General features: G+C 34.8%; 1 pseudogene; it reads left to right on the top strand.

Moving 5' to 3' along the window:
- Nucleotides 1-108: 108 nt before the first annotated feature.
- On the top strand, nucleotides 109-7,894 carry LOC134228597 (uncharacterized; annotated as a pseudogene).
- Nucleotides 7,895-23,160: the final 15,266 nt, after the last annotated feature.

Below are 23,160 nucleotides of genomic sequence, written 5' to 3'. Positions count from 1 at the left end.
TTGCGGGAGTTATCGTTCCTTGTGCATTGCCATGCGTAGTGTTTGCAATTAAGTATCAATTGGCGCCATTTTTGCTAGCTGTTCGGCGAGCAGCTCCTTTTTATCTCCATGCAGGAGGGTCACCCATACGATCTTCGTCCAAGAGATCGGACTGTTCTTGACCTTATAAGATCGTGCGACGACTCGTCAGACGAAATGAGTGACAGCCAAGCAGAATTAGTGGCCTCCGGGGGCTTGGCAACAACGGTATCAACAGAGGAAGTTCGGGCCACCACGCCACGGATACATGCAGTCCCAAGAGCCCCAAATATTTCTAGTGAAATACTCGTTTTAGAGAAGGAGCTCCAGACCTTAGAATTACATGAAAGAAAGATGCAATTCCTTCAGAATATTGATGCCTGCAAACAAACTATAGCGGCCATGCAGGAGAAAGACAGCCCTGGCCAAAGCTCAAGTACAACTCACGCACCGGCGAATGCGACTGCTTCTGGAGTCGAACCTACACTGAATGTACAGCCCCCGCAAGGTACGGTTGACCTCAGTAATCTTATGAACTTGTTCCCCTCTCATGTTTCTACTGCATTTACACAAAACCCATATAGTACTAAAGGGAAAGTAAGACTCGTTCATAACTACGTTTGGTTTGATCCCATTATGCAACAAGAGAAGGATGATCTTCTCACACTTATTTACCAACACTGCATGAGTGAAGGTTAACAAAAAGCTTGATCGTGACTATTATAAACTGTCCATTGAACAGTGGGGCTATGGTAATGCTGCCATTATGCAGGAAATGATCATTAATCAGGAACTAGATGACCAGGGAGTGCGCGACTACCTGGAGTATACCAAATACATTGGTGTTGCTAAAACGCGGAACGGAAAACGGAACGGAAAGCGGAACGGAACGGAAAACGGAATGTATTATTTTGGATTAAATCACTTAAAATACACAGATTTTATCATAAATTATCTATTTTGTACATATTCAATCCCCCACTATTAAAAACAAGTTGATTTTGTCATGCTCAGTCTCTTATTTACGAAAATCGCTAACATAGCAGTCATCTAGAATCGAATTTGAAAAGGGGGGAACGAACTTGAAAAGTATTTGACAAGCAAAAACACAAAAAGAAGACAATTGTTTGGTTCTGGAGGGGGGGGGGGGATAAAACACAAAAAGAAAACAACTGTTTGATTCGGGTAGGGGGATAAGTTCCAACTCTAACATCTTTCAGTACTATTTTTTTACACTAACTTTAATACTACCAGGGACCTATATACTAACTTAGTATACTTGTAGGTCCCTGATACTACATTAATTACATTCACAAAAAGTGTGAGGATGTCAACTTGACCGAACATTTCCGTAGTAAATAGGTTTTGACTGGGGGGGGGGGGGGGGGGGTTAAATATTTGGTATCTATATGAACCATGGAAAGAGAAATAAAATGTAAAAAAAAAATTATTTAATATTACGTTTAGGGCAAACCTTTACGGCAAGCTCGAATAAACATCTCTTATACACACTGGTTATTAAAATTTTATTCAAAATAAAGTCGCTTTCTATATATTTAAATTCTGGATGGAAAACTTTCATGTGGTAGATATAATACAGAATCTTTGCATTTAATGAAGTTAAATTTTGTTTGCTTGCGGTACATATGTGTGTATTTTTTGGGGGGAGGGGAGGTGTATATGAATGACCCGTAAAAAATGAGTTTGTTTTCCCGCTCATCGGAAAGGTCTGAGAAGTTGTAATAGGTATGCCCCCTTTTGTGTCCAAAATATATATAAGGTTTAATAAACCATTTTTTATTGTGGCTATGTGCTACACAGACCCGAAACTGCCACTCCCCTTTCATGATTCGCGAATTCGACCCTGCGTGCATATGAATATCATAACTAATTTTTACAGACTTTGACACTGGAAACAAATTGAAAGGGGGGGGGTGGGATCAGTTAAAAATTTCCAACATACAACAAATTTGACAAGCCAAAATAAGGGGCATACTCGCTTCTCATGATATCGCGGGTTACACTGTAACGCGGTTTATTCCAAAAATTCAGATACATAGCTCATATCCTTTCTGTTAAAATGCTATCTGTTTATCGTTCGGATGAAAACTTTTGATATGGTTAAAAAGTATGGAACATGCGTCGGTAAATTTTTTTGATTCAAATAAAACGTAATTTTTTTAGATTTCCATTCCTTTTTTTATTATATTAAGATTGCTGATTTCATAACCTGGTAAAAGCCATAATAAAGTTCATGGTTTGAAAATCTATAATTTGTATAATTGTTTAATTAAGGTCTTCCGTTTCAGACGGAAGACCTTATAGTTATTCCACTGTTTCTTTTTATTATTTTTTTTTTGGCCGTTTTCTGGTCAGACGGATTTCTCAGAGATGGCTGGACGGATTTTCTTGAAATTTTCAGGGATGATAGAGATTGAAAATACGTTCAGGCATTTTTTTCATCTTTTCAAAATTTACTTCCGGTCGTCAGTTATGTCCGATTTCCGCTTTTTTCAAAATAATTTTGTCTGAGTCATATCTCAGAAACGGTAAAAGATTAAGACACCAAACTTATAGAAGTAATAGATCTTGATTAGTAGGCAAGCCCATTTGGGTTAACATCGTCCGCCGTCACTTCCAGTCGTCACAGGAAGTGATCAAAGAAATCGAAAATTTCAACTTTTCTTTTATGAAACTTTTTTTGCATCAGATTACAACATCTTATTTGTAGTTTCAAAATATGTAAGTCTCACCGGGAGCAAAAACGACAACTTCCGGTTATGAAAGAAAAACTGCATATTTTCAGTATTTTTTCTTTCCCATAAATATTTTTTATAGATAAAGTATTTGTAATGATTTTTTGATATGTTATTTAGACTGAAACTGTCTACAGTAACGTCAAACATCTTTGTAAAATTCACTTCCGGTCGCGTTATTTCCTGTCCTCAAAATGAGAAGTTATCATAGCTAGATCTCGTAAACGGTAAGAGATTAAAACACCAATCTTAATCAAGTGGTAAATCGTGATGAGTAGGCTAAATCAGTTAGGATAAGATCGTCTGCCGTCACTTCCGGTCGTCACCGAAGTGATAAAATCGAAAATTTCAACTTTTCTTTAATTAAATGTTTTTTTTACATCAGATTATATCATCTTATTTGTAGTTTTAAAATATATCAGTCTCACCGGAAACAAAAACGACAACTTCCGGTTAAAAGAGAAAAACTACATAATTTGATTATTTTTTTTCTCCCATATATACTTTTTGTAGATAAAGTATTTGTTAATGATTTTTGGTTATGTAACTCAGACTGCATATGTCTAAAGAAATTTCAAATAACTTTTTTAAATTCACTTCCGGTCGCGTGATTTTCTGTCCACAAAATGAGACGTTATCAAAGCTAGATCCTGAAAGCGGTAAAAGATTAAGACACCAAACTTATAGGATTGGAAGAGCTTGATGAGAAAGCAAAATCATCCATTTGGGTTAACATCGTCCGTGCGGCTGTCACTTCCGGTTGTCACAGGAAGTGATAAAATAAAAAAAAAATCAATATTTCTTTACGGAATCTTTCTTAGTAATACATTATAGCATCTTATTTGTAATTTTGAAATATATCAGTCCCACTGGAAACAAAATCGACAATTTCCGGTCATGAGAGAGAACCGCATAAATTGAGTATCATACTAAACCATAAATATCTTTTATAAAAAGAGTATTTGAAATGATCTTAGGACATGTCATTCAGACTGAAATGTCTAGAGTAACCTCAAATATCATTTGAAAAAATTACTTCCGGTCACGTGATTTCTTGCCCTCAAAATGAGATGTTAATATGACGAGACCTCTTAAATTAAACTGTACTAGATCAAGACACAAAACTTATATGAATAATAAATCATTAAGATTGGGCAACAGATATAGCGTAAAATCCGTCTGCCGTCACTTCCAGTCATCACAGGAAGTGATATAAAAATTGAAAATGATTTTTTGTAAATGTTATTAAGACTATTATTTGTCTAAAGTATCGTCAGGAATCTTGCCTTTTTTAAACATAGATAAAAATTCATACATACAGATAAATAGAGGAGAACGGAAGACCGTTTTTGTTGCTGTAGCAACAAGAGTTTCTAGTTTTCATGTAGAATTACATCGTTCATAAAAATAAAATTTAAAGTCTACGTAAGCCACAGGTTTCCATGTTTTCCTATACCGCGATACTATGAGACTATCCAATTTAGGAGATAAATAAGACTTCCCGTTTTAAAAATAGACAACAAATTAAACATTGCAAATTAGAGAAATAATTTGACACTAAAAAGTTAGGCCATAGAAAGTACTTGATGAAAGTTAAAGTAAACAAATTGGAATAACACTTTTTATGCAAAAGGATTAAATACCGCTATATTATGAGACACCAGTACATATGTCCTTTGCCCAAACACGAAAATCCTATTTCGTGTGGGGGGGGGGTTGAATTTCTTTCAGTACCATTTTTTTCACGGAGGGTGTGTATGACTCATGAATATATAATAGTTTACAATAAATTTTTATCAGAAATGATTTTTACAACAAGAATATTGCTCTTTTATGTGATTTATATCGAATCTATGTTATTTGTTTGACAAAAATTTTCCGTTCCGCGTTTTAGCAACTACCCAAATACATTAAGGTCAGACGAGACGTTCCTCAAAATCTGTTATATATATTTTCGTAATGTATGAAAAATATTCAAAATTTTAATAACATTCTGATTTCTAAACCAGTTTCTTAATGTTTTTAAAAAAATTAAACACTTAAACACTTGAAATTGGAAAATCATTTTTCTTCCCCAAAGGAGTATATAAGAAAAACTATCCCTGGTATCTTGCAGAAATGCCTGGTAAGGTACCTCAATTTTTTGTGAGTAAACATGTTTAAGTAGCAATACTTCAATGACAAACTCTGAGAAAAAATTATCTATTATTAAGGAACGTCTCGCCTGTCTTTAATCGCTTATTCCACAAGTACGTCAAAGGAAGTGTCGTTCTCTTTGACCGTGAATACTGGGAACTGCAATTTAAGGAAAAGTTTCGATGGGGTGTGTCTCGTCCTCACCTTCAGGATTTTCAACTGACCTCTAAACCCAACAGCCTCACTATGCAGACCGTACAAGGATCATTGGGAACAAATGCTAAGAAGGAGAGTAACTCCAAGCAGAAAGGACGTGGCCCATGCACACCTGAAGGCAAAGAGATTTGCATGAAATTTAATATGGAAACATGTGACTTTACCAACTGTAAATTGCAGCATTGTTGTTTTGTTTGTTATTCACAAAATCATAATGCTCTGTCTCACCCAAAAAACTAGGGAATTGGACGGGTTGCTGCTCTGACTCCTCCTTAGGGTTAAAGTACTCTGTTTGGGAATTTTATCTACAAGATGATTCTGATCGCATCTTCTTATGTGAGGGGATAAAAGAGGGCTTTAGAATTATTGATGAGGGAGCTGAACAGCGACCTGTCCCATGTGAAGTTGATAATTACCAGTCATGTTTTCAATAGGGGATCAAGTTGATCAAGTTAAGAAACAGATAATGTATGAATTGTCAAATGGAAATTATGTGGCTACTTGTGTCAAACCTACTATTGTTAGTGCCTTAGGAGCTATCCCAAAGTCAAATTCTAAGGTTAGGCTTATCTATGATGCTAGTCGTCCATTGCATATGTATATTAATAATTATGTACAGTCGGATACTTCATTTTCATACATGGATTTACGTGTTGTTAGTTGTTAGCTTATTAGTGAAGGTTGTTATCTTGCAAAGGTAGACCTAGTCTGCATATAGATCAGTCCCTATTCACCCTTCTAACTATTGGGCTACAGGGTAAAATGGCAGTTTTAAAATGCTACATCGCCAACATATATGTGCGACACTAAGCTTCCTTTTGGCTGTGCCAAAAGCCCTCAAATTTTTCAAAAGCTTAGTGCACAAGTTTGTAGAATTTTAAGAAAGTGTATTTTTTATTTGTATTTTTTAAATTTTTTGATTTTTGGAAAAAAAACTTTTATGAATGTTCAAGAGCATTATATACACTTCTTAGCCTCCATAGACAGCTAGGTTTTGCTATTAACTGGTCCAAGGTTGAAGGTCCTTCCCAGCAGCTGGTATTCCTGGGGGTGGTAGTAGATTCAGTGACTATGACTCTATCCTTACCAACATCAAAGCTACAAGATTTCAACAATTTACTGGAAACTTTTTCTCGGAGAAAGCGAGCTAGTGTTAGACAGAAACACTAATTGGAAAGCTTAATTGGGCTTCCCAAGTGGTATGTGGTGGTCGTACATTTCTCCGTCATAAAGTGTTGATCACTGATGATTTTTTTGCACATCTCATTCATGTCGATATTCAATGGCACCTGTCGTATACAGGATCCACGCTCCATCACCTCACTCCAGACAGATGCTTCTTCCGAGGGAGGTGGAGGATACTACAATGGAGACTACTTCTACATTAATTGGCCATTGGATCTACCAGCTTGTGCCATGGCAATATATATTAATGTTAAAGAATGTATTGCTGTTTTCTTGTCCGTGTGGAGGTGGAGTAAATACTTTGTGAATAGTAAAGTGATGATACATAGTGATAATTCTTCTGCAGTGTCGTGGATTAACAAAGGAACTTCCAGGATTCCCCTTGTACAGTTCATGTGCCGCATTCTGTTCTGGATATCTGCCCTGTATAATTGTGTTATCAGTGCTAAATACTTACCAGGCAAACAAAACAACATTGGGGATGCATGTTCCCGTCTTCATGAGCCGGGACAACTTACAAAACTGTATTCCTTAGTGTCTTCCCTGCAACATTATAATTTTTCAATTGTAACATTGTTGTCTCGTATGTCATTACCATTTATCTTTGCCAGGTGGATTCACTGTACAGTCCCTACAAGACCAAGCATCCACTTTGAAAAGAAAGGCATGGGCTAATTCGATATAACTCAACAACTTCCACTTATCACACTCACATAAATACTTACCTGGATTTTTGTGACCATATTAGAGTGCCCCCACTACTAGCGACTTCAAAAATGTTACAGTTATATGCGACTTACTTGGCAAAAGTGAAGTGTTTCAAATTTTGTTCAATTCAGCAATACTTGAATATTATACCACACATGCACAAACTCTGTGATCTACCAGACCCTATTCCAGAGGATTATCAGTTGAAATATTTGCTCATGGGTATTAAGCGAGAATTGGGTACAGCCCAATTTCCTGTTGATTCGATAACACCATCTCATCTTCTACGGATGAGATTTTTCCTGGATTTTTCATCAGTTGACGACATGGGCTTTTGGTGTGCTTGTTTAATAGCCTTTTTGGTCTGCTTCGTCCAGGCACTATTGCAATTACAGGACCTTTTGAGACATCAAAACATGTCAGAGATGCCTTATTCATAGGGCTACCTACTTTGCTTAAGGCATACAAAGACAATTCAATTCCGAGAGCGGGAACTTAATGTTATCCTTTCTCAATTTAATAGGGAATTGTGTCCGGCATCAGCCCTGCAGGCTTGCCTTCATCTTACAAGAGGAGCGGATCTTTTTGGGCCCCTTCTTTTCACAGGAAAAGGTTCCGTTTTTACTTGCATCATTTTCCGCCAAAAGCTACATTCCGTACTTCTACAAGCAGGAATCGATGACAGTAACATCAAGGGTAATTCTTTTCGACGTGGTGGAGCCACCTGGTTAAGTCGGATCGGTGTGCCGGTAGATCAGATCAAAGCAATTGGATACTGGTCGAGTGATGCAGTGCTAAGATATAAGGACCCTCACTTTTCAAATTTATTAGATACCATGGTCCTCTTCGGTAAATCATTTCCCAATGCTAAGTAGACTGGTATTATTGTTACTAGTATTAACCATCCAATTCAAGATATGTTACAAATCAGTTAATATTTCAAACAAAGTTTGGGATTCGGGGTTTTTCTTACTATTATTTTTCTAATATTCTTTAATCATTTTCTATGTGTATATATGTATTTTTTGTCAATAAAATTTACGTCACTTTGATTACTTGTTCTATTGATAACAGGACTTGAATCAAAGTGGTTTTTATTATAATGAAATAAATTTTGACATGATCCCTGTATGCACAGGTTTGCGGGAGTTATCATTCCTTGCGCATTGCCATGCGTAGTGTTTGCAATTAAGTATTGGCGCCACTTTTGCTACCTGTTCGGCGAGCAGCTCCTTTTTCTCCCACCCACCCAACCTAATATTGCTTCCATTTAAGGTAGCATTACTTTGTGGCTGCTCTGCCTTTTGTATGTTTGGAAATGTTTGTAATTGTGTGCATGGGGTTTTTCTTTATTTTAGCTCACCTGAGCCGAAGCTCAAGTGAGCTTTTCTGATCACATTTTGTCCGTCCGTCCGTCTGTCTGTCCGTCCGTCTGTAAACTTTTCACATTTTCGACTTCTTCTCAAGAACCACTGGGCCATTTTGACTAAACTTGGTACAAAGCATCCTTGGGTAAAGTGAAATTTAAATTGTTAAAATAAAGGGCCAAGTCCCCTCACAAAGGGAGATAATCAAGAAATGACAAAAATAGGGTGGGGTCATTAAAAAATTTTCTTCTCAAGAACCACTGGGCCGGAAAAGCTGAAACTTATGTGGAGGCATCCTGGGGTAGTGTAGATTCTAAATTATTCAAATCATGACCCGCGGGGGTAGGGCGGGGCCACAATGGGGAATCCAAGTTTTACATAGAAATATATAGGAAAAATCTTTAAAAATCTTATTCTCCAGAACCACTGGGCCAGAAAGGCTGAAACTTAGGTGGAAGCAGCCTTGGGTAAAGTAGATATTAAATTGTTCAAATTATGACCCCCGGGGGGTAGGGCGGGGCCACAATAGGGAATCAAAGTTTTACATAGAATTATACAGGGAAAATCTTTAAAAATCTTCTCAAGAACCACTAGGCCAGAAAAGCTGAAAATTATATGTAGACGCATCTTGGGGTAGTGTAGATTCTAAATTGTTCAAATCATGACTCCCGGGTAGGGCGGGGCCACAATGGGGAATCACAATAGCGTCGCCCATTACGTCGGTTAAAGTATGCAATGTTTGCGTTGTGTATGGGTTTGGTCTTGTCCACAAAAAAGACAACAATGAAGAATAAGTGAAAATTCAAAAGTTTGTAGATAAAAAACTTCTCAAGAACCATTGGGTCAGAAATGCTGAAACTTATGTGGAAGCATCCTGGGGTAGTGTAGATTTCAAAGTGTCTAAATTATGATCAGTGGGGTTGGGTGGGGGTCACAATATGTATTACAAAGGGGAAATCTGGTAAAGAACAGAATGGTCAAAGCTTCTCAGGTGAGCGATGTGGCCCATGGGCCTCTTGTTCTAATCTTTAATCATTTTCTATGTGTATATACGTATGATGTTTTTTTTTTGTCAATAAAATTTACGCCTTTTTGATTACTTGTTCTATTGATAACAGGACTTAGTCAAAGTCGTTTTTTAAAAGGACAACAACTTGTAATAATATAGATTTCCATGGGAAATGTAGACCGGGTCCTGCGAATGTGACCCTGTGTCACATGGAGAAATGTTCTTCATTTTGCTCATTTACATATTCGCCATATTTGTGTTATAAAATGATTGTGTTGTATGATTAAAATCATATCTTTGTTACATTCATAAAATCTGATAGTGGTTGTACAAATTAACATTTGAAGACATCCCACCAATGAAAATGCCGCTTGCGGATTCTTTGGATATGCTTCTCGCGAAACATTTCGAAGGACAACGAGTTCCGAATTGCACAATAGCGTCGCCCATTACGTCGGTTAAAGTATGCAATGTTTGCGTTGTGTATGGGTTTGGTCTTGTCCACAAAAAAGACAACAATGAAGAATAAGTGAAAATTCAAAAGTTTGTAGATAAAAAACTTAAACTTACACCTCAAAGATTCGATATACATGCATGTATATCGTACTGAGGAATGATTTGTAAGGGGGACGTGTTTTCCCTCCGACACAGATGTGTGTCAGACGTGCTTTAGGAACTCGGAAAAGGTGTTGAAAATAGAAAATAATGCCTGAATAATGAGGGGGAATTTAAGAGCACATCTACCTGGAAAGGTAAGTTTTAATATGTCAGTATTACCATGCAGAGTACACACTGCCAAATGCCTAACAATATGTTTCCTGTAGCCTGACCCATTAATTATCCCCAGGTGGATTTATTTCCTGCCAAAATTTGAGCTTGATCAATCAGTTGATTTATTTTTTACAAAAGAAATAATGTTAGTTTATTTGAGATACTAAATATGTCAACCTACTGCATAATATAGAAAAAAGTCGTTTTTTCAATTCTGCTGCCATATTGGATGTCCCCTGGCCCTGTAAATATCATACCTGGTTAATACAGTGAGGGGATGTTTGACCCCATTCTTCATTAACAGCGAGAAAAACATCCAGATTTACCCACCCTTGATCATGAATTTTGAGAACTTGACAGGAAACATAATTTTTTGAAGTCATATAAAACTTTTAATAAAAACAATAATAACCTTAATACGGCGCCGCTGGAGGGCCAGGTAAAAAAATATTTTTATTTGTTCGGACAAATTAGCTATTTGTTCGGACGAATCAGCTATTTGTTCGGACGAATTAGATATTCGTTCGGACAAATTAGAAATTCGTTCGGACGAATTAGAAAATCGTTCGGACGAATTAGAAATTTGTTCGGACAAATAAGTTATTTGTTCGGACAAATAAGTTATTTGTTCGGAAGAAATAGATATTCGTTCGGACAAATTAGATATTCTTTCGGACGAATTAGAAATTTGTTCGGACAAATAAGTTATTTGTTCGGACAAATTAGATATTTGTTCGGACAAATTAGAAATTCGTTCGGACGAATTATTTATTTGTTCGGATGGATTAGATATTTGTTCGGACAAAGTAGATGTTTGCACAAATTATCTTGTAAAGAGAGATATACAATTTGTTTATTCAGGAGGATTCATCCCTTTTTAATACATAAATAGCTCTTTGGACCATGACATACACACGTTGCAACTAAACATGTGCTATTAAAGTCGGGTATGTTGATTGTAAATATTCTGAAATAATGGTTCTATACATGTACCGGTATATATTATAGGCCTAAAGTCTCACATTCTGAAAGTATATATTATCTGAGAGCCCACCAGTAAATTCAAAGGGTCAGTTACTTCTTATCAAACATCTTTTCACTCCCATCCCTGACACACTCATAAGATTTGTCATAAATAAACATCATCTGGTTCTACCAGACCAACTTTTGCTGGTGGTGTTAAATTGGTAACACTGGGGTGCCAGTGGTCAATAACCGCTTCTTTGAAAAGATGAGATCCACTCCTTAAGGTTTTATTCATAGTGCAGGCAATTGGTACCGTAAAAAATTGGCATTGAAAAAGTAAGCCCCCCCCCACAACGAAATAGGACTGTCAACTTTAGGCAACTTTTCCTGTGTCCCTTTTTTTTTTTTTTTTTTTTTTTTTTTTTTTTTTTTTTTTACTTGTCAACTTTTCAGGTAAGTATTTTTTTCTCAGAACCCCCCCCTTTTCAAAAACGTTGCTACGTGGCTGTATTGTATTATATTAAATAAACTTCGGACTCAAAATATGAAGCCTCTCATTCGATGGGTCTTAATTTTCTTAAGGTGGGGCTTACTAGCTAGAACATTTGTAGTTTGGCCTCTATACCGCTGTGCCCACATTTAAGTATTTTGTGATAAAGGAACAAAAAGAGGGAATCTCATAAGTCCATCTCCAATGGATTCTTTCTAAGATCGTTAAAAACTATTATTAAGTATCTATATAAATTTTATTTTACATTTCAATATCAGAAAACGCATGAATTAAAACCTGCAGGTATAATATTGACCAAATTAAACACACGCCCCTTTCCGGAAAAGGATTAAAAAACAAATAGATGAATACATGTACGTTCCTAGAAAGTGCAGTAAAAATTAAAAACACATCATAATTTAATGCAGTGTTAAGCTTCTCAATGATTAAGACAATCGATCTATTTTAAATAGAGGAAGGGGGGTGGTTGTTACTTGAAAATATTTTGACATTCATTCATTCATGATTTATTTTCCCCCATAAAAGGGGTTGGTTTCATAATTCCCCTTTCTAGTGAGTCATTGGCCTATCAAACCTTCGAACTGGTATTCAACTGTAAAAGCGTATAAACAAAATTAAGAAATGCTAAAAGTGAAATTAAATTAATAGTTTGTTCGACTACATGTACCTCTACAATAAAGGGGAGGGGGCTATAATTATGCTCTGTAAATCAATGGACTAGGGAATATACCAGATTGACCGGTTGACATCTTAATATACCGGCTCGCGAGTCATAGGAACAACCTGAGATCAATACGAACAGGTTCATTTTTGTGAAGTTTTCTTTATTCACCAACATGAATATTTAATTAAAAACCCAATGAGGACCTTTTTTTCATTTTATACACCGCAAATGTACCAGATTGATTGATTGAATGTTTGACGCCGAATCGGCAATATTTCAGCCACATATCGGCGACATATGTTTCAGAAATGTATTTCAAAAATCATTTACATGTCATGATTAATAAATTGCAGGGTAGTGAATATGTACATAAAAATTATAAGAAAGAGATTAGCATTGAAACGACTTATCTTCAAAATATCTATTGATAATGTTGTTCATTAAAGTTGTTTTGCAAAGAATCAAAATAAAATGAATCATCTTGGTACAAATCGCACATTAATCGCGGTGTCCTGACAGTTGTTCACATTTTCTTTAATTTGTCCGAACAAATAACTAATTCGTCCGAACGAATTTCTAATTCGTCCGTACAAATAACTAATCTGTCCGAACGAATCTCTCATTTGTCCGAACGACTATCTAATTCGTCCGAACAAATAACTAATTCGTCCGAACGAATTTCTAATTTGTCCGAACGAATTTCTAATTTGTCCGAACAAATATCTAATTTGTCCGAACAAATTTCTAATTCGTCCGAACGAATTTCTAATTTGTCCGAACGAATATCTAATTCGTCCGAACAAATAACTAATTCGTCCGAACAAATAACTTATTTGTCCGAACAAATTTCTAATTCGTCCGAACGAATTTCAAATTTGTCCGGACGAATATCTAATTCGTCCGAACAAATAACTAATTCGTCCGAACGAATTTCTAATTTGTCCGAACGAATATCTAATTCGTCCGAACGAATATCTAATTCGTCCGAACGAATTTCTAATTTGTCCGAACGAATATCTAATTCGTCCGAACGAATTTCTAATTTGTCCGAACAAATAAAAATATTTTTTTACCTGGCCCTCCAGCGGCGCCGTACCTTAATTTCCTTGAATGATGATTAAAAATTCCCTATTAAAGAGGCACGATCCTATCCTTCACAGATAAATAATTACATTCATTAAATTAACTTGTATGTCGTTTAAAACTTATGCCATGTTTATTGCCTATTAATCAATTTTTAAAATAAGGCAGATTTAAATACTAAGTATTAGAAATTTAATATGTAGTTGCATCTATGCTAAAAAAAAAAAGCAGGATATAAATATCCAGATTCTGTATGACTTATTCAACTCTTTATCATGAATAATTACACTGTAATCAGTTTATAAACAAGGTAAACCTTTAACATTGTTACTGTCCGATAGCTTATCCGGGTATGTTAGTTTTGCTAAAAAAAATCTTCTTTCTAAAAAGGTTTTGCTCACAGACTCATTTAATATACAGGCTTAGTGTCTGTGTTCTTCCACAGTCCAAGTGGTTCATAAACAATAAATAAAAAGATTATACCTAGGATAGACTATAAGCGCACAAAAGCAGAAAAAGTGCTCTGAAACCTCGATTACCCATTAGAATAAGAAAATTTACACTGCCCCTAAGCTCAAATAAAAAAAAAAAACGTTACCAATGATTCCTGTTCGAGCAGTGTTACTGGAACAACCTGAGTTCGTGGTTCCCTGAGTGGAGACTTTTAGAAGAAGGTACGAATAATATGAAACGCTTTTTTAATATCAATTGAACTATCGATCGAAATGAGTCTATTATTGACTTTGTGGGATAAAACATAAAGCCATACACTTATTTTACAAGACTTGATTAGTACCAGTATATGTATTAAGCGTGCAGTTTGTTTTATATTGAAGATGGAAACTGTTTTTGGTCATATATTCAGAATACCAAAATGAATTCCTGAAATATTAAATACATGTAATATGTTTTATATGGAAAGAAGAACAGTTTTGCCCTCGATGAATATTTGGAAATGTTAAAGTAAAACAATGAGTCAAACTAATGTGCTTCTTTTAAGAAATCTGTAGCATATAGAGAAAGACTTATTATGAGAAAGAAAATTATGATCAAAGATATGACAATTAAACTGCACTGTAGAGGAAGAAAAGACTGTACAACGTAAGTGCCGGAAAACCAAAGGTTGTGTCTACCATTTCGGTGTTTTCGTGTACTAGTATGTCAAAGTCACGCCACTTTTATTTTTAGTTCAAACTTGTAAACAACATTCAACTGGAGCATGCAAATGTGAGAAATATGTTCTAACAACTTTCTTAAAAGATTACTATAACATCAAAATGTTTGGTCTACTTATATTCATTCCTGAGTACATGTACTTGAGACTATGGTAACTTATTCGACTTTTCTGCGCACGCGTAGCCGTACAATAGGGAGGAAGAAGCTTAAGCAATATTTTTGTTATGGGGCATACTAAAATTTTTATCTTTCTCCATATGAAATGATTTTTTAGGTTCTGAAATTTGTAATTTTCTGAAACCCAACTTTTAGGTATTGAACAAAATTTACTCGTGTCATGCTAAAATTCTACGTTTGTCGATTTTCCTCTTTGTGTGTCACAGTGTCTCTTTAAACACGCGATAGCAATTAAATTAGCTTGCTCGGGCTATCAAGCCGAAGAGAGCATAATTTTTCACTCTAAAGAGTACCCTCATATGATTAATTTTGTGACACATCTTGATAAAATTTCATGCATCCGTGATCGGTCTCCTATCATACCAGACAGATGTCGATAATGTTTTAAAAGATCTCATGGAAAACAGTGTTCTAGTTTACATCCCCCTCAGGAAACTTTATTGTCAGAAGCTCAGCACTGATAGAAATCCATTCACTAACTGTAAGTAGATAATAAAATTCAATTGCTATAGGCGATCTTGTTAATGTGTTAAAATAAATATTTTAAATGATAAATTAATAAAAGAGAGATGTTAAAGTAGAAAGTACAATGTAAAATAGCAACTGAATAAGTTTTAGATGCAAATTTTAAATTTACAACAACAAAAAAATTATTTTAACATGTCTATACCCTAACAAAGAATACTATAGTAACTATAGTTTACTATAGTACCAAAGAAAATAACTTTGGAACTTTGATTTAATATAGTGCAAACTTTGGATCTTTTATTTACTATAGTAAATACCTTGGAACTATGATTTACTATAGTGAAAACTTTGATTTACTAAAGCTAACTATTGTATTTTTTGTTAAAATAGGCTTTCAGGGTAAATGCAGTATTAAACAGTCTTTTTTTCAGGTGACCTGTTGCCATCTGTTGTCGTGCGTTGTGTGCTTACATTTGAACATTTTTCAGCTTCTTTACTGAAACCACTCAACCAATTTTGGCATATACACGTAGCATATATAGAAGTGAAGGGTAACAAAAATTGTGAATAAAGTCATATTTTAGAGATGCAACCTCTTAGAATTTATCCTTTAAATTTCTAGTTTTTAATTGAACCAGAAGTCTCTGTCTAGACTGTAGCTACTGGTTTGTACATGTACTTATAATAAAGGAGGAGAAAAGTAGCAGTTGGGACTTAAAACTTGACTAAAGCTAAAAATAGTATAATGATCCTTAATTAAGTCTTTTTGTGGCAAAATTTCAATAAGACTACAACTGTAGGAGTAGCTTTTAATAAAATTTTACAGAATTTTCAATTTAAATTACTATGGCAACATCAATCATCACAATCAAAAACACCAAACTGATTTTATGTATCTCAGTGAAGTACTACTTGCATGCTACATATATTATAATCAGACTCAAACTGTATTTGGAGTAGCATTTTGAAAGTACCGTTTTATAAGTCGGTTGTATTAAGCTTATGTTAGAAAAATTGACCTTCTAAAATACCAATCTGTTTATACCTCGCCCATACGTCGGACATAGAGTTTTGGACCAAAGTTTAACTCCACCTTATAGGCGAGTATATACGGTATTTCACAGAAATTTTTATTTTTTGTAACCAAGGCAACACCGTTCATCGAAATCAAAAACCGATACTGTAAACCAACGCATGCTAGAAATTTGCGCGAAGTTCGCGAGAGCCTCATCATCGTGAATATTTCTCGCCGCGAAGCAGTCCTTAAAGTCTCTGTGTCTACAAAAAACAGATTTAAAAAAAAGGCTTGATTGCGAAAATTAATCGTCGCGAACTAGTTTTACTCCAGTTAATCGCGAATTAAAGTCATCACAAATAAAATTTGGTTTACAGTATATAGAATTATGTATCTTAGTGTAGTCTACTTGTGTGCCAAGTTATATTGAAATCAGACCAAAACTGTAGGAGGAGTAGCACTTTAAAAGTATTTCACAGAAATTTATATTTTTAATTAACCACGGCAACACCGTTCATCAAATTCAAAAACCGATAAAGAGAATTATGTATCTTAGTGTTGTCTACTGGTGTGCCAAGTTATATGGAAATCAGACCAAAACTGTAGGAGGAGGAGTATTTCGAAAAATTGTTTACAGATGGACGGACGACGTACGCATTACTGTCGCAGAAGCTCTTGGTCTCTGACCAGTAGAGCTAGAAAAAAAAATTACTAAGAAAACTTTGACAAATTCTTACTTAAAGCTCCAAAATGATACTGACTTATGAAACTGATGTATAGTTTCACTACTTTGTATATAAATTGGAAGGGAAAATACTACAAATGCATGGTTAGTTTTCCTTTAACTGAAGGATGTGGAGATAACGAACAATATTCAATCTCAAAGTCCATAAAACAATACAAAACAGGAGCACAGCAAACACGGACCTCCGAAACATCAGAGGTGGGATCAGGTGCCATGGAGGAGTGAGCATCCCCTGCTGACCGGTCACACCCGCCGTGTGCTCCTTCTCATGATCAGGAAATACTGTAGAATCATCAATGTTCGTGGGGGACCAATGTTCGTGGAATTCGTGGGTCACCCTTATCCATGAATTTACATCCCCTAACAAAAAAATACTATAGTTAACTATAGTTAACTATAGTGTACTATAGTTAACTATAGTGATAACTTTGACACTTTGAAAACTTTGATTTACTATAGTGAAAACTTTGACACTTTGAAAAACTTTGACGAAAACTTTGACACTTTGAAAAACTTTGGCGAAAACTTTAACACTTTGAAAAACTTTGGCGAAAACTTTGACACTTTGAAAAACTTTGGCGAAAACTTTGACACTTTGAAAAACTTTGGCGAAAACTTTGACACTTTGAAAAACTTTGGCGAAAACTTTGACACTTTGAAAAACTTTGACGAAAACTTTGACACTTTGAAAAACTTTGGCGAAAACTTTGACACTTTGAAAAACTTTGGCGAAAACTTTGACACTTTGAAAAACTTTGGCGAAAACTTTGACACTTTGAAAAACTTTGGCGAAAACTTTGACACTTTGAAAAACTTTGGCGAAAACTTTGACACTTTGAAAAACTTTGACGAAAACTTTGACACTTTGAAAAACTTTGACAAAAACTTTGACACTTTGAAAAACTTTGGCAAAACTTTGACACTTTGAAAAACTTTGGCGAAAACTTTGACACTTTGAAAAACTTTGGCGAAAACTTTGACACTTTGAAAAACTTTGGCAAAAACTTTGACACTTTGAAAAACTTTGACAAAAACTTTGATACTTTGAAAAACTTTGGCGAAAACTTTGACACTTTGAAAAACTATGGCGAAAACTTTGACACTTTGAAAAACTTTGATGAAAACTTTGATACTTTGAAAAACTTTGGCGAAAACTTTGACACTTTGAAAAACTTTATCGAAAACTTTGATACTTCAAAAAACTTAATCAAAATTTTTGATACTTCGAAAAACTTTATCGAAATTTTGGATACTTCGAAAAACTTAATCGAAAACTTGGATACTTCGAAAAACTTTATCGAAAACTTGGATGCTTTAAAATTTTGAAAAAAGTTTATTGAAAACTTTGACACTTTAAAAAACTTGATTAAAAACTTTTATTCTTCGAGAAACTTTATCGAAAACTTTGACACTTTGAAAAACATTATCGAAGTCTCTGATACTTTGTAAAACTTAATCGAAAACTTGGATACTTTGAAAAACTTTATCAAAAAATTTAACACTTTGAAAAACTTTGTTGAAAACTTGGATACTTTAACACTTCTAAAAACTTTATCGAAAACTTTGACACTTTGAAAAACTTTATCGAAAACTTGAAAAACTTTATCGAAAACTTTGAAAATTATAAAAACTTTATCGAAAATTTGGATACTTTAACACATAGAAAAACTTTGACACTTTAAAAAATTTTCTCAAAAACTTTGAAAATTTAAAAAACTTTATCGAAAACTTGGGATGCTTTGAAAAACTTTATCGAAAAGTTTGATACTTTGAAAAACTTTATCGAAAATTCTGATACTTTGAAAAACTTTGGCGAAAAACTTTGACACTTTGAAAAACTTTGGTGAAAACTTTGACACTTTGAAAAACTTTGACAAAAACTTTGACACTTTGAAAAACTTTGGCGAAAACTTTGACACTTTGAAAAACTTTGACGAAAACTTTGACACTTTGATTTACTATAGTTAACTATAGTAAACTATAGTTAACTATAGTTAACTATAGTATTTTTTTGTTAGGGATCCCCACGAACGTTTGTTTTGTTAACATGTAGATTCATTGAGCCATCATATTTACGAGTAACCCACGAAATTACGTCCCCACGAACAGATCAAATTTTGCTTATCAACACTGACCCCTACGAATTAAAATGATTCCACAGTAACGGAAAAATTCGTCGTCAATGTAGTGTATAAATAATGGACTAACAATTGGTATGAAAAACGTCAGTCAGCATTTGACTCAATGATAAATTGTATATGCTGACAAGGTCATTGTATCGACCACAGAACTTACAAAATGATTACTTTAACTCAAATTTCCTGTTTTTCTTGTTTTGAAAAGATCCACCATGGCCTCAAGCTTTCCTTTCTTACATATTCTCCTTAAGGAATCCAAACTAGACTTGTTAAGCCTAAATTTGTGCATAAGGAGTTCGTTAAACTAAATTCCTCTCAACAGTAGCTGTGGGGCAAGGAATTAAGCATCCTAATTCAAGTAATTGCATCATCTTTGGGTAGATTAAATTCAGGACCCATCTCTTCTAGCCTGTCTAAGAGTGTTTGGCAATGTCGGTTGCAGTCCTTGGTCCCAGAGGCTGATGTCTGAAACTAATAACAGGGTATTGGTATTTTACTAATTTAAGGTAAACTAAAAGTCACAACATCCTAAATCAGTAATTTAAACTTTTTAAAATAAATCATGCAAAATTTCCAACTTTTGTTCCTAGTAAATTAATAAAATTATTTATACTTACAAATCCTTTTTTCTAGGATGAATCCGGCACATGCTAACTTTTAAATCAAGACAAGTTACAACTAGCAATTATTGTGTTTAGAGCTATTTCAAAGAATGAATATTTCTTGTAGATTGATTGTCATATATTTTGTTGAAAAGAATTACATTGATTTCAATTCTTCTCATAGTCTGGCAGTTCTCCAATTGCAGCAGGGAGATTCCTTGGGTCGAAGACCCCAAAAGACCGCAGTGCCGGTGAAAAGACGAATGCCTCTTCAATTTTCCACGAAGAGACCTGAAGAATGGAAGGCCTCTGAGTAACAAAAAATCTCAAGCGTCTAACAGGGACATTCCGGTGATCATCATGTCTGATTTTTCGCTGCAGAGCGAAAAGTATGTTTTCTAATGAGAATTAGATAGGTATGAAAGTAAATATTATTTTCATATATGCTTCATTTTTTAAATTTTTTGTGGGATAAAAAAAAAAGATCTTTCTATTTACCATATCAAAATTCTTCAAATCATGATTGGATATATTATTCATTTCTGGAAAAGTAAACAACGCTTCATACTTTAAACTATTTTCCATTTGAATCTAATGCCATTTTCGTTGATAAAAATCAATGTTTTGAATTTGAAAACAAAATGGTGAAATGGAGCAGAGGGATACATGTATTTCACCTTAATATCTGAAATGTTAGTGATATTTATTTAAGAATCACTGTCTAGTTAGTGTATTATGCTAGGGCATCAACAATAGTGTGAAACATGGGATAATTTGCATAACGGGCGAAAGAAAATTGTAGATTTAGACTTTAAAAATGCAGACATAGATTTAAATTACACGTGGATTCCCATCCCAATTTCAATAGTCCTCGCCCACTGACTTCAAACACAACGGCAGCCGCACGAAATTTTCATGTATATTTGGCCTCCTTAGCGTCAGACTCATAGACAGATGCGCACGAGATTTGCATGCATATTAGGTCTCCTTAGCTCCTGACCTTTTGACCTGCCTAATTTACATTTCGGTAAAATTATCAAGAAATTAACTCCACTAACTTTTAAAGAGTTATCACAGAGAGAAAAATTAGAAATGGAAATATTACCTGATACATCCCCACAAATGGTATTTGTGCCATTATATGCAAGGAATCTGACATTAGAGGAACACCTATGGCTTGAACAAAATGTTCTGATCGCTTATGTCAGAGAATAGCTGTCCGTTTTCTCAACATATATAATACCAAGGTAATGATCTACATGTAGGATAGTACACTGTATTCTGAAACTTCCATCTCCCAAACAATGCAAACTGCTGTCTTCTTGCTTCACCTTTAATTTCATCTGCTAATAATATGAATTTATTTTTCTCCTACTCTTAGAGAATCAATTAACGTCTGTTCAAGGTAATAACTGATTGTTTCCATAATATCATTAACCGAAGAGGATGACAAGTAGGTTCATTCTTTAGTGCTGACTGTAAGTGAGTACTCAGGTCCTCAACACCAATGCTAGCCATAAACTGCACAAATTCTGCATAGTTTTCCGAAAGGGCCCCGCCGCCCGTCGTTTTCTAAACGGAAAATTCGCACACATGATAAGTTTCTTAAGTACTTCATGATTCAGTTTTTGTCTATCCATTTCCTGAGATTGTAACAATTCGAAAACAGCCACCTCTTTTCCTGACGTTTTTTAATATTTGGGCATCTCCCAAACCATGTCCGCGTGTGAAAACACTTTGTTTCCCAAAATGCTTACACAATTTACATATATAACCCCGTTTTGGATAGCTATACGCAGGCCATTTATATATAATTTGCATTTTAATTCATACTTTTCCGTAGAAAACGTTCTCATGTCCGAATCATCTTTTTTCTTGCCACTGCCATACTCCTCGGAACTTTCGATTTCATCGAACTCGTCATCACCACGATCTTTTAAACTTTCTTCTGATGAATCCGCTTTGTCTATAATTTGAGGAGAATCCACAAGCTTTTTATGTTTTTAAAACATCGTGTCAATTTTTTTGAAGGCTTTAGCATCCTCTTTACTAAGTTTTTGCGAGCGCTAGCAACTACGTTAGTCCAAATTCCTTGAATACGCCTGCTCGGCTCCACGGTCGTGCATTCTGGGAAAACTGTGAAAACTACTATAGATAGACCATACGATAACAATTTCGTTGTATCATTAAATAACTATGTTTATTTATTGTGTAGCTTACAGTTTAAAGATAACTACATGATTGTAATACTTCAAATTTCCCTTTTTTCTGACGGAAAAGCCCGAGTCATATCTAATTGTTCTAGACAAAGACAATGGAGGGGTTTTTTTTAACGTCTAAGCATAACCAAAGATAGACTCTAATTTCTGATTGGCCAATGCAGTCAATCTTAAAATTCCAGAAACAAGAATTCACACTAAAAATAACAAATAAATCCATTATTTATTAAAAAAGAAAGTTCTGATGTGTATGGCTAGCTTTTAACCTAACAGTTCTTGACAAAAGATGACCCAAAGGACCAAGCTACTTCACTTCTTCACATCGGAACTTTTTGGATTTCTTTATACAACATACACTTTGATTTATTTTCTATATTCCTTTTAACTCCCCTGTATGTTCTGTGCTATATTGTCAAGAAATTCTATTCTTAAACCAGCTCAAACAATGCCTCAATTGGCATCTTCACCATATTATAAAAAGTCTCCCCCCCTCTCCAGTAAAGGTCGTAAATGTTCCAGTGCGCCAAAACTCCAATAGGTCAACACAAAAACTTCGCCCCCTCCCCTCCCCCTTCGTTTCTTTACCTATGTGTCTATAAAATACAATTCACAAAACAATTATAACTTTATCACACTCCAGCCTCGATAAACATTAAAGAATTCAGCAAAATAAATCACTTGATCACGGGCCTTCCTTTCTGTGTTTAAAAATTGCTACGGCGCTAGCTCACCTATCTGTTTAAAAAAGATAAACTTGTTTAACATAATACCCTTCTCGGTGCGACATCACACCTCCTAACCTCATTAGCATAAATCGGAAGAATTCGGAGATAAACGTAATAAAATATGAACAAAATCCGTAAACGTCCGAACAGCTTTCCTCGCGAGAATTCAGCGAGACCAACATGCTAGAGGTGAAAATCGAGAGAGAAATTCAACATGAAAAAAGAGGTAAAACTTTATGTTATCTCGATTTATAAGATTTGTAAATTGCAAAAAGTTGAAAAACAAACGTTTCTTTACCTGAAAAGTGAAATTAGATTTGCAGTTTCTTATTATGTCAAGTGCTATTGCACTTTAAAGTGTCAAAACAGCACCTCTCGATTTTGTAAACATGTTTCCACGTGGAAGGGAGTAGTTTATGTCGGTCAAGATTAACCCACATACATTGATTTAGTAAACAAAAACACTCGTAAGTAGAATTTGATTTATTTTTTCGATTGCCTGTAG

The sequence above is a fragment of the Saccostrea cucullata genome, unplaced genomic scaffold (genome assembly GCF_032062105.1).
Source record: "Saccostrea cucullata isolate Sc308-1 unplaced genomic scaffold, CSIRO_AGI_Scuc_v1 ctg4917, whole genome shotgun sequence".
Classification (NCBI taxonomy): Eukaryota; Metazoa; Mollusca; class Bivalvia; order Ostreida; family Ostreidae; genus Saccostrea; species Saccostrea cuccullata.
The sequence above is the reverse complement of the archived record's forward strand: the minus strand, read 5'-3'. Positions and strand labels throughout refer to the sequence as shown.